Here is a 14,698-nt window from a genome sequence, read left to right as displayed (position 1 = left end):
GTTCTTTTATAGAACTGAAATTACTTCAGATCAGGAAAACAATCTTGAGGAGAGCAAGGTTACCCACGATCAAATACAGTTCCTTTGACTACCATTTCGAGAACTTTATGGCACAATAAGCTTTCAGTATGGGTCAGTCATCTGATTCAGGATGAAAATAAAAGTATACATTCAAGTAACTGGCCATACAGATATGGACTTATACCAACAGAATTATTTCACACCTATTAAATTGCCAGTATTTCCACAGAACTAAAATAAAATTTCCAAAAATATTAAATATGCAGTCCCATTTTGGGATGAAAACTGAAGTAAGGACACAGTAAAAGTAAAATTAAGGTGTTTTATACCATCATAGTTCTGGTGAGCTTTCTCAAACATTAAGTAAAACATTGCTGGTTTCCTTATTCTAGATCAATGACTCTATCTTACCAGGTAAGAACTGATTCTTCAATTAGGTTAGATGACCTATAAGATTTCTTTCATCTTTATAATCATTAAGATTCCACTTAGTTCTGTAAACTTGAGTAATTGGTAACTTATTTCTGGCAAAGTGTTAAATTCTGGTAATTAGGGGACCATTTTGCATTAAAGTGATGTCATAAAATTTCTAAATAGTACTCAAGCAGCCTAAGGGAGTTAATGTTACTTAACAAAACTCATATAGTGCTTGTAGAACATGCAGAACTGTTCTAAGTGCTACATAAATATTAACTCATTTATACTAAGCAGCTAAGTATGCTTAGTAACTAAGTTCTTATGAAGCTTAATGAGTATGTGAATTGGCATTGAACAATGTATTAAAGTGAACAACCACATTCACTCAGCCTTTGAAATTAACATTATTCATTTCTAACAATTAGGGTTATACCATGATGGTATAGGTAACTCTAGTAGGTTACCTATACGTAGGTCGGTAACTCTACTTACTGAAATCCTTAAACTGCCTTCAGGAGAAGCCCAAATTCCTCAGCAAGTCATGAAAGTGTTGCAGTATCTATTTTCTGGTTTGTTTCTTCTGTCCCTTAAATCTTAACTATTTGCGGTCAAAAATGTGTCTGATTTCACATGTCCATGTACCTGCTGACCCTTCGTTTGATATGACCACCCTTCCCTATAATTTGGTCAGTTCTTACCAACCCTCAAAACACAGTTCAGATAGTGCCTCCCCTTAAGAACGCACCCTGACTGCTCAGCTAGGTTAAGTACTGTCTTCTCTGCTTCTACATCTCTCTGTGATCACCTCCAGACAATCACACACAAGGACACAGTGTAACTACCTATCTATTCATTCATCTTCCTATTTGTCTGTAAACTCCTTAAAGGCTAGAACTGCCTCTTTTACCTCTAAATCCCCAGGGTCTTACAAAAAAAAAAAGGTATACAGCATGAACTCAAGTATACAAACATCTTTTAAATAAACAAATCAGTATATACCTTTGTGAGCTGATAGAAAGCATCCTAATTTTATTATTAGAAAGGAAGTTGCTAAACATATTTATGAGTACAAATTACATCCATTTAATCACCAAAGAAATAACAAGGTCCATACATAATTAACTTATGTTTTTGGATTCAACGAACAGTTCTCAATGAAATAAGAAATGACACATTGCAGGACCACTCCTTAGTTTCCTAACTGGAGGAAGTGTTGGCATATGGCAACTAAGTCTTTACAACTCTGCCAGATTCAGCCCTACTAGTCAGTGATTATTAACTGTAGCTGAGGAACACAATAAACTGCTGTAGCTCCCCAGATGACCCAGCACCCAACCACATGCACTATTTGTACCTCACCAGGTGCCAGCATGGAGATAACTGCTTGTCATAATTACGTTGATGACAAGACAGTGTCTTCACTCTCATTTCTGACTTGAATGAATAAACTAGTCATGCTGTTGTTTAAGCTGCTGCTGCTGCTGCGAAGTCACTTCAGTCGTGTCTGACTCTTTGCGACCCCATAGACGGCAGCCCACCAGACTCCCCCACCCCTGGGATTCTCCAGGCAAGAACACTGGAGTGGGTTGCCATTTCTTTCTCCAATGCATGAAAGTGAAAAGTGAAAGTAAAGTGAAAAGTGAAAGTGAAGTCGCTCAGTCGTGTCCGACTCTTCGAGACCCCATGGACTGCAGCCTACCAGGCTCCTCCATCCATTGGATTTTCCAGGCAAGAGTACTGGAGTGGGTTGCCATTGCCTTCTCCAGTTGTTTAAGCTAAATCCTACCAATTAATTCACACCTCTCCAAGAGTGAGGGTATTTGGTGGTCATGGTCATTCTTCTCAAATGTGAGGTTTATCCTTGTAGGACACAGAAGCTGCACAGGCCCCAGGTACCTTCTGCCCCAAGTGGAGAGATCTATGAACCAAAAATACCCCCACAAAAGTGGTATTCCAGAAATGGGGAGAAAAAGGAGGACTGGCCTGTTGTCCGAGAATAGCAGTCTTTCACCGACACAGAGAAGGGCAGAGGGTACCTAAAGACATAACCAGCATGAGGCAGAGGGTCCAGGAGCCTCCAAGTTCAATCCTGCAGTTTTCTTTTTCTCCATCTCTACTTTCTTCCTCTCTGATTTGTTTTAAAGCACTGTGATTTGTTTTAAAGCAATGTCTATATCAGCAAAAATTTGACTTGTGGAAGACTCTACTGGACGAGAGACTCCATATCTTCAATGAATAAGTTGTATGGAAAAAAGGAAGAAAAAGGATGAGGGAAATAAAAAATAAATAAAAAAGGAAGAAAAAGGATGAGGGAAACCATGCAGTTTATAAAAATACTAATTGCAGTTTATAAACATTATCTGGATCCTGGTTCAAACAAACTTACTACTACTACTACTAAGTCACTTCAGTCGTGTCCAACTCTGTGTGACCCCATAGACGGAAGCCCACCAGGCTCCCCCTTCCCTGGGATTCTCCAGGCAAGAACACTGGAGTGGGTTGCCATTTCCTTCTCCAATGTGTGAAAGTGAAGTTGCTCAGTCGTGTCCAACCCTTAGCGACCCCACGGACTGCAGCCTACCAGGCTCCTCCATCCATGGGATTTTCTAGGCAAGAGTACTGGAGTGGCTTGCCATTGCCTTCTCCGTCAAACAAACTTAAATATATATAAAAATATATTTTATGTATTCATATATAATACATTGACACATTATATATGAATACATAAAATATATTTTTATATATATTTAAGTTTGTTTGAACCAGGATCCAGATAATGTTTATAAACTGCAATTAGTATTTTTATAAACTGGGCTTCCGTCTATGGGGTCACACAGAGTCGGACACGACTGAAGTGACTTAGCAGCAGCAGCAGCAGCAGCTATGATAATATCATGATTACATTTTCTAAAGAATCCTTGTCTTTTAGAGGTGCATAGTTAAATTTTTTTATGAAATTTTCAAAATAATACAGAAAGGAAAAGAAAATAGGATGTATATAAAATGAGATTGGCTATGAGTTGCTAACTGCTGAAGCTCAGAGTTCATTATAATAGTCTGTCTACTCTTGTGTTTGTGTGTTCGAAATTTTTTGTAATAAAGTTGCAAATGAGTGTGAGAATATTCCTCTACAGAAGTAATTCTAACAGTGTCTTATGCTTCTTCAGGTTTACTACGGAAACAAATTATAATGGAAAAGGTATTTACCAAACATTAATTCAATGATGGTATCCTTCACTAAAACTTGACATATTAAATATGCTATTATAATAATCTAATTGAAGAATATTACTATAGCACTTTAAATTAATTTCTATCATGTTAAGATTTTAACAAAATTAAGTACTTGGCTACAAATAAGGAGCATTTTTCTATTTTTACATATTTTACACTTATAATAAATTACTATGATTATCACATCAAGACACATCTTAGAATATTAGGAATATATTTAGACATGTAAAAATATTCAGCCTTCTTTAGTGAAGTGTGCAAAATTTTCAACTACATGAACATGTTCTATCTTAATATGCACTTACAGGTGGATGAACTGGTTGCCAGGTTGATACATGTAAATAAAAAAAAATGCTTACAGAGCCCCAAAATATTTACTTAGATTAAACAGTAAGTTCAAAAAAGAATTTTCAAGCATGTCTGTGAATGTGTGATATTGACCTAAATATGGTAAACAGTAGTTAGATTTTTATTTAAAAACATACTTTATAAATGCCCCCAAAGCCACACTGCCTTAATTACACCAAGAGGACTGCTACCAATAAAGAAAGGGGACAAGGGGATGTCTTTTTTGTAAGGTGGAGATGAATGGGTCCATCTCCAATGTTCACAAATTGAGAGAGTTGAGAACCTTGTAGTTCAGCTTAATTTTAAGGTTTAAGTTTAGGTAGGGATGTCTACGCTTGTTTTTCCAATTTTCCTACAGTACCAGTCTTGGCTTAAATCACACAAAGCTTTCTCTTTGAGAATTAAAACAACAACAACAACCACACAACAACAATGATGATGTAAATCCTGCTCAAATATTAAATCCCTTCTTGCCTACACATGGCTTTTGCTTGGCAGCGGTGAGAGGGTCTCGTCCCCTTCACTCAGGTTGCCGCACACATGGAGGCATCCCGTACAAACACCTCTTGAGCAAAGCCCCTGGCCTGTGACTCTTTGGGGCTTTTGTCCGCCTTTCTCTTCTTTCTTTTGCACAGAGAGCGCCATATATGACTCGCAAGAGAATTGCGCTGCTTTCACCCAAGACACTGCATCTCCAGGGCAACCGAGAGCAAACGTAGGGTCGGAGTGGGCCGGGCCGCGCGTAGGACCACCCCCTGGACCGCGCCTCTCACCTGCCCGCTGCTGGGGTCACCCCGCACCCGCGTGTCCAGCGCGTCGTGCCCAGTTTCGTCTTCTCCACCGGAGCTGTAGATGAGCCGGAGTGGCACGATGCTCTGGCGCTCCAGGAAGCGGTTTTCGTTCCTCCTCTCCAGCTCGGTCAACGAGGCGTCTCCTCCAGGCAGGAAAGGGGGAAAGGAAGAATTAGGGAGAAAATGAGAAAATAATGACCCTGATGGACACTCGTCCAACCTGCGGTCCGCTGGTTCCCCGGAGAAGATCCCACCTCTCCTCCCTCCCAGACCCCATCTAGGAAGGACGCAGAGATACCAGACGCAAAGCCTTGGACCAGCTCATCTGAGAACATCCAAGATCGGGGCCCAAAAGCAAAGCCCCCTCTCCCATCCTCCGCATTCCTCTTCTACTTCCGAAGAAAAACAAGCATTTGACCTAAAGCTCCTAACGCATCCGCGCGCCCCCACAATATATTTTTGCTTCACTTGTCACCACCCTTCTAAATAAAAAATCTCCCCGCTAACTCGGGAAATAGGGATGCCCCTTTATCATGCGCTTAAGAGCTGCAAAGATGCCCGGAAAATGGTACGTCCCAGAGCCACAGAGGGCGGCGAACTTACCTGCCCGGCCGCAGCGCGCCGGGGGACAGGTCCCCAGGGTGCAGAGCAGCAAGAAGGGCACGGACACAGCCGTCGCTGCCGCCGCCTGCATGGTGCTGCCGTCCTCCCGCCTCGCCCGAGATGCTCAGCTCCTCATGCCCGGGCAGCCGCGTCCGGATCCCGCGCCGCGCGCCCCGCGCCCGGGGCTAGCCTGGGCCACCCGCTCCCAGCCCCGACCCGAGCTGTGGCGACCCAGACGCTGCAGCCTCCACCGCAGCGCTGCCTCAGTGCTGCATTGTGCTCCGCGGGCGCTTCCGCTGGTGGGGGGAGCGAGCGAGTGCTGCATTGGGCGGTTGGCTGTAGCTAAGTGGTTTCTAGCGCCTCCCACCTCATCCCCTGGCAGAGGCTCCGTCGGGCGACGAGCGCTCGGCGGGGAGCGAGCGCCTGCTGCAATCGCCCCCCGCACTGGAACAGGGGCGCGCGCACGAGAGTCAGCTGGGAAATGTAGTTCTCTCTCCCCGTCCTGCTGTCTCCACGACGGCGCGGACTGTCGCGACCTCGTGACCACGGAGTCATCTACAGCCTGGAGATGGGAGGGAGGAAAAGGGCAAGAGAAAGAAAGGTCATCCCTGGCAAGGCCTCCTGGGACCGAAGATGCCCTAGATGCACCACTGCGGGAGCCAGGATTCAGCCACTGCGTCCCACAAGAACTGCAATAATGTTTCCTTCAGATGTAGCAGTTAAATTATGATCAGGCAATCATACCCTCAAGATTAGATGGTAACTTAACTATTCAACAAACATCGATTGAGGACCCACTGTGTGTGCGGCGGTCGACTTAAGAGCAAGGGACACAATGGTGAAGGACAGGTCTATAAGAGGTACCAGCTATTGAGTTAATACCATTTTGTAGAATACTGGGATGTTTTCCTCTTACCCTGGCAGAATTTTTTTTTTTACTCCCTGCCTCTGTTGAGGTGGTTTCCAATTCCTTCACCACCGTGGTCGTTTGAAAATACACTCCAATGTGCCAGTGTCCCAGATCAAGTGTGGTATCCAGAATTAAATACAACTTAGACAAGGTTTCACAAACAGAGAGGGATTCTTTTCTCTGTTGTCCTAAATTCTTGCCTAAGAGAACAATCCATCATATTTTGGTAACTGTATCTCACCAAACTTATTGTCGCTTTGGAAAAATTTCCTCCAAATCTTCAACTAATGAGACCCTTAAGAATTCTATATATGACATGCAATTGAAGCCTGAATAGGGCTACAAGATTTCAGTAGTGCACTCTAGACCTTGATGCAGAAGATTTCACAATACAGTAAAATAAAATTAGAACCCAAGGCCTCGAGAAGCCCTTAACCTTCATTTCCTACATCATGGACCCAAATTCTTACTCCAGTTCTCTCAGTTGGGAGAAATAATTTTACAGTTTTGTAACTACTGTGCTGCTATAAATATACCCCACAACTTTTAAATTTAAATCTCTTGTTATAAGCAATGCCCTGTGCGTGTATTGTGAGCATTTCTTGAAGGCAGATTATACCAGAACAAGAAATTGCTTGGTTTACAGGGTTTGCCCATTTTTTACAATGTAATAGATGCATACCTTTAAACAATTCCATCTCCCTGGCACAGAACAGATATCATGAGAGGCGAGGTAAATGAGAAAATTCCTCTGGTACTAAGATATAGTTTCCCAAGGTGTATTATGGAGGCAGAGGAGTGGGAATAAACTTGTCTTAATAGCAATGTAAAACACAGCATCCCATCCTTTAGGGACAGAATATCTCCTTTGATTCTACTTGAAGGCAGTGCATATGTATATATATGGGATTTTTGCTGTCTTCATTTTCATTCCCACCTAGTTATTTAATTAATAACCAATTAATCTAGTTAATTAACACATTTATCACCTCACATATTCATCTTATTTGATGAGAATATTTAAGTTTTATTCTTAGCAAATCTCGATTATTTAATACAGTGTTTTCAATATTGGACAAGGAAATAGCAACTAACTCCAGGAATCTTGCCTGAAAAGTTCCATGGACAGAGGAGCCTGGCAGGCTACAGTTCATGGGGTTGCACAGAGTCAGGCATGGCTGAACGACTATCACTATCAGCTACACTCACCATTTTTTCATTACGTTCTTAGATATGATTCATTTTATAGGTGAAAGTTTGCATGCTTTACTAACCTTTCTCTATCTCCCCCATTCCCAGTGCTCAGTTCCCACTTTTCTACTCTCTATTCCTATAATTTTGACCTTTTTTTGGTTAAATTCCACATATAAGGGATACCATGCACCATGTCTTTCTCTGTCTGACTTATTACACTTATTAAAATATCCACAAGGTCCATTCACAAGTTGCAGGATTTCCTTCTTTCTTAGGGCTGAATAACATTCCATCATATATGGAAATGAAGACAGGACAATCCAAAACTTATGGGATGCACCAAAAGTCATTCTAAGAGGGAAGTTGACAGCAATAAAAGCTTACCTCAGGAAACATGAAAAATCTCAAATAAATAACCCAACGTTGCAACTGAACAAATTAGAGAAAGAACAAACAAAACTCCAAGTTAGTAGAAGGAAAGTAATCATAAAGATCTGAGCAGAATTAAATAAAATAGAGGCAAAAAATATAGAAAAAAAATCAATAAAACTAAAAGCTGGTTCTATGGAAATATAAATAAAATTGATAAGCCCTTAGCCAGATTTATCAAGAAAAAAAAGGGAGAGGGCTCACATGAATACAATCAGAATACAAAGGATCATAAGTCTACCACAAGCAACTATACACCAATAAAATGAGCATTATAGAAAAAATGGACACGTTCTTAGAAAGGTGCAATCTCTCAACACTGAATCAGAAAGAAATAGAAACTATGAGCAAAACAATCACCAGTACTGAAATTGAATCAGTAACTTAAAAACTCTCAATAAACAAACATTCAGGACTAAATGGCTTCATGGGCAAATTCTACCAAACATTTAGAGAAGAGTTAATACTTATTATTCTGAAACTGTTCCCAAAATATGTAGAGAAAGGAATAACTTCAAACTCATTCTATGAGGCACCATCACCCCGATACCAAAGTAAGACAAAAATACCACACAAAAAATTACAGGCCAATAGCACTAATGAACATATAGATGCAAAAATTATCAAAAAATGCCAGTAAACAGAGTGCTATAATACATTAAAAGGGCCATTTACCAAGATCAGGTGGAATTTACCCAAGTGGATGCAAAAAATTTTCAATATCTGCAAATCAATGTAATACACTACATTAAGAGCATGGAGAAAGCAAGAGAGTTTCAGAAAAACATCTATTTCTGCTTCATTGACTATGCCAAAGCCTTTGACTGTGTGGATCACAATAAACTGTGGAACATTCTGAAAGAGATGGGAATCCCAGACCACCTGACCTGCCTCTTGAGAAACCTGTATGCAGGTCAGGAAGCAACAGTTAGAACTGGACATGGAACAACAGACTGGTTCCAAATAGGAAAAGGAGTGCGTCAAGGTTGTATATTGTCACCTTGCTTATTTAACTTATATGCAGAGTACATCATGAGGAACGCTGGGCTGGAAGAAGCACAAGCTGGAATCAAGATTGCTGGGAGAAATATCAATAACCTCAGATATGCAGATGACACTACCCTTATGGCAGAAAGTGAAGAGGAACTCAAAAGCCTCTTGATGAAAGTGAAAGAGGAGAGTGAAAAGGTTGGCTTGAAGCTCAACATTCAGAAAACAAAGATCATGGCATCTGGTCCCATCACTTCATGGGAAATAGATGGAAAAACAGTGGAAACAGTGTCAGACTTTGTTTTTTTGGGCTCCAAAATCACTGCAGATGCTGATTGCAGCCATGAAATTAAAAGACGCTTGCTCCTTGGAAGGAAAGTTATGACCAACCTTGATAGTATATTAAAAAGCAGAGACATTACTTTGCCGACCAAGGTCCGTCTAGTCAAGGCAATGGTTTTTCCCGTGGTCATGTATGGATGTGAGAGTTGGACTGTGAAGAAAGCTGATCGCCGAAGAATCGATGCTTTTGAACTGTGGTGTTGGAGAAGACTCTTGAGAGTCCCTTATACTGCAAGGAGATCCAACCAGTCCATTCTAAAGGAGATCAATCCTGGATGTTCATTGGAGGGACTGATGCTAAAGCTGAAACTCCAATACTTTGGCCACCTCATGAGACGAGTTGACTCACTGGAAAAGACTCTGATGCTGGGAAAGGTTGGGGGCGGGAGGAGAAGGGGACGACGGAGAATGAGATGGCTGGATGGCATCACCGACTCTGTGGACATGAGTTTGAGTGTACTCCGGGAGTTGGTGATGGACAGGGAGGCCTGGCGTGCTGTGATTCATGGGGTCGCGGAGAGTCGGACACGACTGAGCGACTGAACTGAACTGAACTGAACTGAACAAATTGAAGAATAAAAACCATATGATCATCTCAATAGTTGCAGGAAAAGCTTTTGACAAAATTCAATACAATTTATGATAAAAAAAAAAAAAAACCTCTTCAGAAAGTAGGCATCAGTTCAGTTCAGTTGCTCAGTCATGTCCGACTATTTGCGACCCCATGAATCACAGCACGCCAGGCCTCCCTGTCCATCACCAACTCCCACAGTTCACTCAAACTCATGTCCATCGAGTTGGTGATGCCATCCAGCCATCTCATTCTCTGTCGTCCCCGTCTCCTCCCACCTCCAATCCTTCCTAGCATCAGACTCTTTTCCAGTGAGTCAACTCGTCACATGAGGTGGCCAAAGTATTGGAGTTTCAGCTTTAGCATCAGTCCTTCCAATGAACACCCAGGATTGATCTCCTTTAGAATGGACTGGTTGGATCTCCTTGCAGTCCAAGGGACTCTCAAGAGTCTTCTCCAGCACCACAGTTCAAATGAATCAATTCTTCGGCGCTCAGCTTTCTTCACAGTACAACTCTCACATCCATACATGACCACTGGAAAAACCATAGCTCTGACTAGATGGACCTTGGTTGGCAAAGTAATGTCTCCGCTTTTTAATATGCTATCTAGGTTGGTCATAACTTTCCTTCCAAGGAGTAAGCGTCTTTTAATTTCCTGGCTGCAATCAGCATCTGCAGTGATTTTGGAAAGTAAGCATAGAGGAAACCTACCCCAGCATAGTAAAGGCCATATCTGACAAACCTACAGCTAACATCATACTCAAAGGTAAAGAACTGAGAGCATTTCCTCTACAATCAGTAATAAGACAAGGATACCCATTCTCACTACTTTTATTCACCATAGTTTTGGAAGTCCTAGACACAGCAATCAGATAAGAAAAAGAAATAAAAGGAAATCAAATTGGAAAAAAGGAAAAATGTCACAATTAGCAGATGACATGATGCTATACATAGAAAATTGTAAAGGCACTACCAGAAAACTACCAGAGCTCATTGGTAAGTTTGTAGGACACAAAGTTAGTATACTGAAATCTGTATCATTTCTACACACTAACAACAAAATATCAGAAAAAAAAATTAAGGAGATGGTAAATCCCACTTACTATCACATCAGAAAGAATAAAATACCTCTGAAGAAACTTACCTAAGGAGGCAAAAGACTTGTACTCCAAAAACTGTAAGACTCTGATGAAAGAAATTGAAGGCAATGCAAACAAGTAGAAAGCTATACAGTGTTCTTGGATTAGAAAAATCAATACTGCTGAAATGATTATACTACCCAAGGTGATCTACAGATTCAATATCAGTTAAGTTCAGTCACTCAGTTGTGTCCGACTCTTTGCGACCCCATGAATCACAGCATGCCAGGCCTCCCTGTCCATCACCAACTCCTGGAGTTCACTCAAACTCATGTCCATCGAGTTGGTGATGCCATCCAGCCACCTCATTCTCTGTTGTCCCCTTCTCCTCCTGTCCCCAATCCCTCCCAGAATCAGAGTCTTTTCCATTGAGTCAACTCTTCGCATGAGGTGGCCAAAGTATTGGAGTTTCAGCTTTAACATCAGTCCTTCCAGTGAACACCCAGGACTGATCTCCTCTAGAATGGACTGGTTGGATCTCCTTGCAGTCCAAGGGACTCTCAAGAGTCTTCTCCAGCACCACAGTTCAAAAGCATCAATTCTTCGGCACTCAGCTTTCTTCACAGTCTAACTCTCACATCCATACATGACCACTGGAAAAACCATAGCCTTGATTAGACGGACCTTTGTTGGTAAAGTAATGTCTCTGCTTTTTAATATGCTATCTAGGTTGGTCATAATTTTCCTTCCAAGGAGTAAGTGTCTTTTAATTTCATGGCTGCAATCAGCATCTCCTGGGATTTTGGAGCCCAGAAAACAAAGTCTGACACTGTTTCCACTGTTTCCCCATCTATTTCCCATGAAGTGATGGGACCAGAAGCCATGATCTTAGTTTTCTGAATGTTGAGTTTTAAGCCAACTTTTTCACTCTCCTTTTTCACTTTCATCAAGAGGCTTTTTAGTTCCTCTTCACTTTCTGCTATAAGGATAAGGGTGGTGTCATCTGCATATCTGAGGTTATTGATATTTCTCCCGGCAATCTTGATTCCAGCTTGTGCTTCCTCCAGCCCAGCGTTCCTCATGATGTACTCTGCCTATAAGTTTAATAAGCAGGGTGACAATATACATCCTTGACGTACTCCTTTTCCTATTTGGAACCAGTCTGTTGTTCCATGTCCAGTTCTAACTGTTGCTTCCTGACCTGCTTATAGGTTTCTCAAGAGGCAGGTCAGGTGGTCTGGTATTCCCATCTCTTCAATATAACAGATTCAATATAATCCCTGTCAAATTGCTATTGGAATTTTTCACAGAACTAGAATAAATAATTTAAAATTTTTTATGGAAATACAAAAAGCCCCAAATAGCCAAAACAATCTTGAGAAAAAAGAATAGAGCTGGAGGAGTCATGCTTTCTGATTTTAGACTATACTACAAATTACAGTAATTAAGATAGAATGGTACTGGCACAAAAACAGAAATGTAGATCAGTGGAACAGGATAGAAAGCCAAGAGATAAACCCATGCACCTATAGTCACCTAATCTATGACAAAGGAGGCAGCAATATACAATGGGAAAAAGTCTCAAATAACTGGTGCTGGGAAAACTGGACATCTAGATGCAGAAGAATAAATTAGAATATTCTTTAACACCATATACAAAAATAAACTCAAAATGGATATTAGACCTAAATGTAAGACTGAATACTATAAAACTCCTAGAGGAAAACACAGAAAGAACACTGTTTGACATAAATCACAGCAATATATTTTTGGATCTAAAGTAATGAAAATAAAAACAAAAATAAACAAATGGGACCTAATTAAACTTAAAAACTTTTTCACAGCAAAGGAAACCATAAACAAAATGAAAAAACAACCTACAGAATGGGTAGAAATAATGCAACCGACAAGGGATTAATCTCCAAAATATGCAAACAGATTATACAACTCAATATTAAAATAATAATAATAATGCAATCCAGAAATGGGCAGAAGATCTAAATAGACCTTTCTTCAAAGAAGACATACAGATGGCCAACAGGCATATGTAGAAATGCTCAACATCACTAATTATTAAAGAAATGTAAATCAAAACTACAATGAGGGGTAACCTCCCTTCAGTCAGAATGACTATCATCAGGAAGACTCCAAAGAGAACTTGTATTGGAGGAGGATTCCAAATGGGTCCCAGCCGCAGCGGCTCCCCCACGGATGGAGCGTAGGCGGTCCGGGTCCACATCTCGGAAAGAGAACCCAGGCGCCGAGAAAGATCCCAGTCTGGGGAGCCAGATAAGAGAAGAAGCCGCTCTCCTTCCCCTCACAGAAGGCGGTCCAGGTCCCCAAGAAGACATAGATCCACATCTCCTTCCCCTTCTCGATTGAAAGAAAGAACAGAAGAAGAAAGAAACAAAATAAACAAAGAGCAGAGAACATCAGATAACTGAGGAAGACTTAGAAGGCAAAATAGGGGAAGAAATAGAAATGAAATTAATGGGATTTTCCTCCTTTGACTCCACAAAAGGGAAAAAGGTGGATGGCCCTGTAAATGCCTATTCCATAAATGTGTCTCAGAAGAGAAAGTATAGGCAGTTTATGAATTGAAAAGGTGTATTCAACAGAATACACCTTTGGATTTCATTGCAAGAAAACTAAAGTGTTGAAGAATGATTTTTTTCCCCTCATCTTGAGCAGAACAGTGGATTTTGTATATAATATGCATCAAAAACAGGATCACAGTCCTTCCTCCTTGTAAAGTAAGAAAATTTTATCATGATGTGTGTAGTTCACTTACTCTGCCTCAAAAAAAAAAAAAAGTTAAATACTCCATTTTTTTCCTTTGGGAAATATCATTTGGGGCAGTCATCAACCCCATTTTTTTGTACTTATTCCTATAGAAACTGTATATGATTTTTTTCTTGGATGCTCTTTATGACTTTTTAAAATACATGAAAGTAATTTCGAAGTAAGTTTCTCAAGTAAAACAATAATTTCTACTCTTTTGTATTTGATATTTTTATAACGAGTAAAAAAGGATCTCCCTACACATTTTCCTTTTTCATACATAGATTTAGATATCATGATTCTTCACAGTTTAAAAATTAGAAGATTGAAAAATACAACTGGATTTTTTGTGTGTCTTCTGTGTTTTTTGCCCCCTGTACCAATACCATATTTCCCCAGTTGAAAAGCAATACTTGCTTATTATTAAATAGAAAAACACCTTGAGAGAAATCAGGAGGTAGGGAAAAAAGCCAAAAATCACCTGTAATCTACCGACAGGATGTTAATATTTTGGTATCTCTATTTCCAGGCTCCTATGGAAAGATATGGGAATATCAGACCACCTGACCTGCCTCTTGAGAAACCTATATGCAGGTCAGAAAGCAACAGTTAGAACTGGACATGGAACAACAGACTGGTTCCAAATAGGAAAAGGAGTATATTAAGGTTGTATATTGTCACCCTGCTTATTTAACTTATATGCAGAGTACATCATGAGGGACGTTGGGCTGGAAGAAGCACAAGCTGGAATCAAGATTGCCGGGAGAAATATCAATAACCTCAGATATGCAGATGACACCACCCTATGGCAGAAAGTGAAGAGGAACTAAAAAGCCTCTTGATGAAAGTGAAAAAGGAGAGTGAAAAAGTTGGCTTAAAACTCAACATTCAGAAAACTAAGATCATGGCTTCTGGTCCCATCACTTCATGGGAAATAGATGGGGAAACAGTAGAAACAATGTCAGAGGTTATTTTGGGGGGCTCCA

General features: G+C 40.6%; 1 protein-coding gene across 5 annotated transcripts in view; it reads right to left on the bottom strand.

Annotated features, from left to right (window-relative positions):
• ADAM22 (ADAM metallopeptidase domain 22) overlaps positions 1-4,943 on the bottom strand; it is a 245,465-nt gene extending 240,522 nt beyond the window's left edge. For all 5 annotated transcript variants that reach the window (XM_088834611.1, XM_088834614.1, XM_088834612.1 and 2 more), the window contains exon 1: positions 4,794-4,943. The gene's annotated coding sequence lies outside the window, so the exon portion shown is untranslated. The remainder of the gene's footprint in view (positions 1-4,793) is intronic.
• Positions 4,944-14,698: the final 9,755 nt, after the last annotated feature.

The sequence above is a fragment of the Moschus berezovskii genome, chromosome 3 (genome assembly GCF_049115385.1).
Source record: "Moschus berezovskii isolate FMDL1 chromosome 3, NW_MosBer_1.0, whole genome shotgun sequence".
NCBI classification, from domain to species: Eukaryota; Metazoa; Chordata; class Mammalia; order Artiodactyla; family Moschidae; genus Moschus; species Moschus berezovskii.
This window is presented reverse-complemented; position numbering and strand designations above follow the sequence as displayed.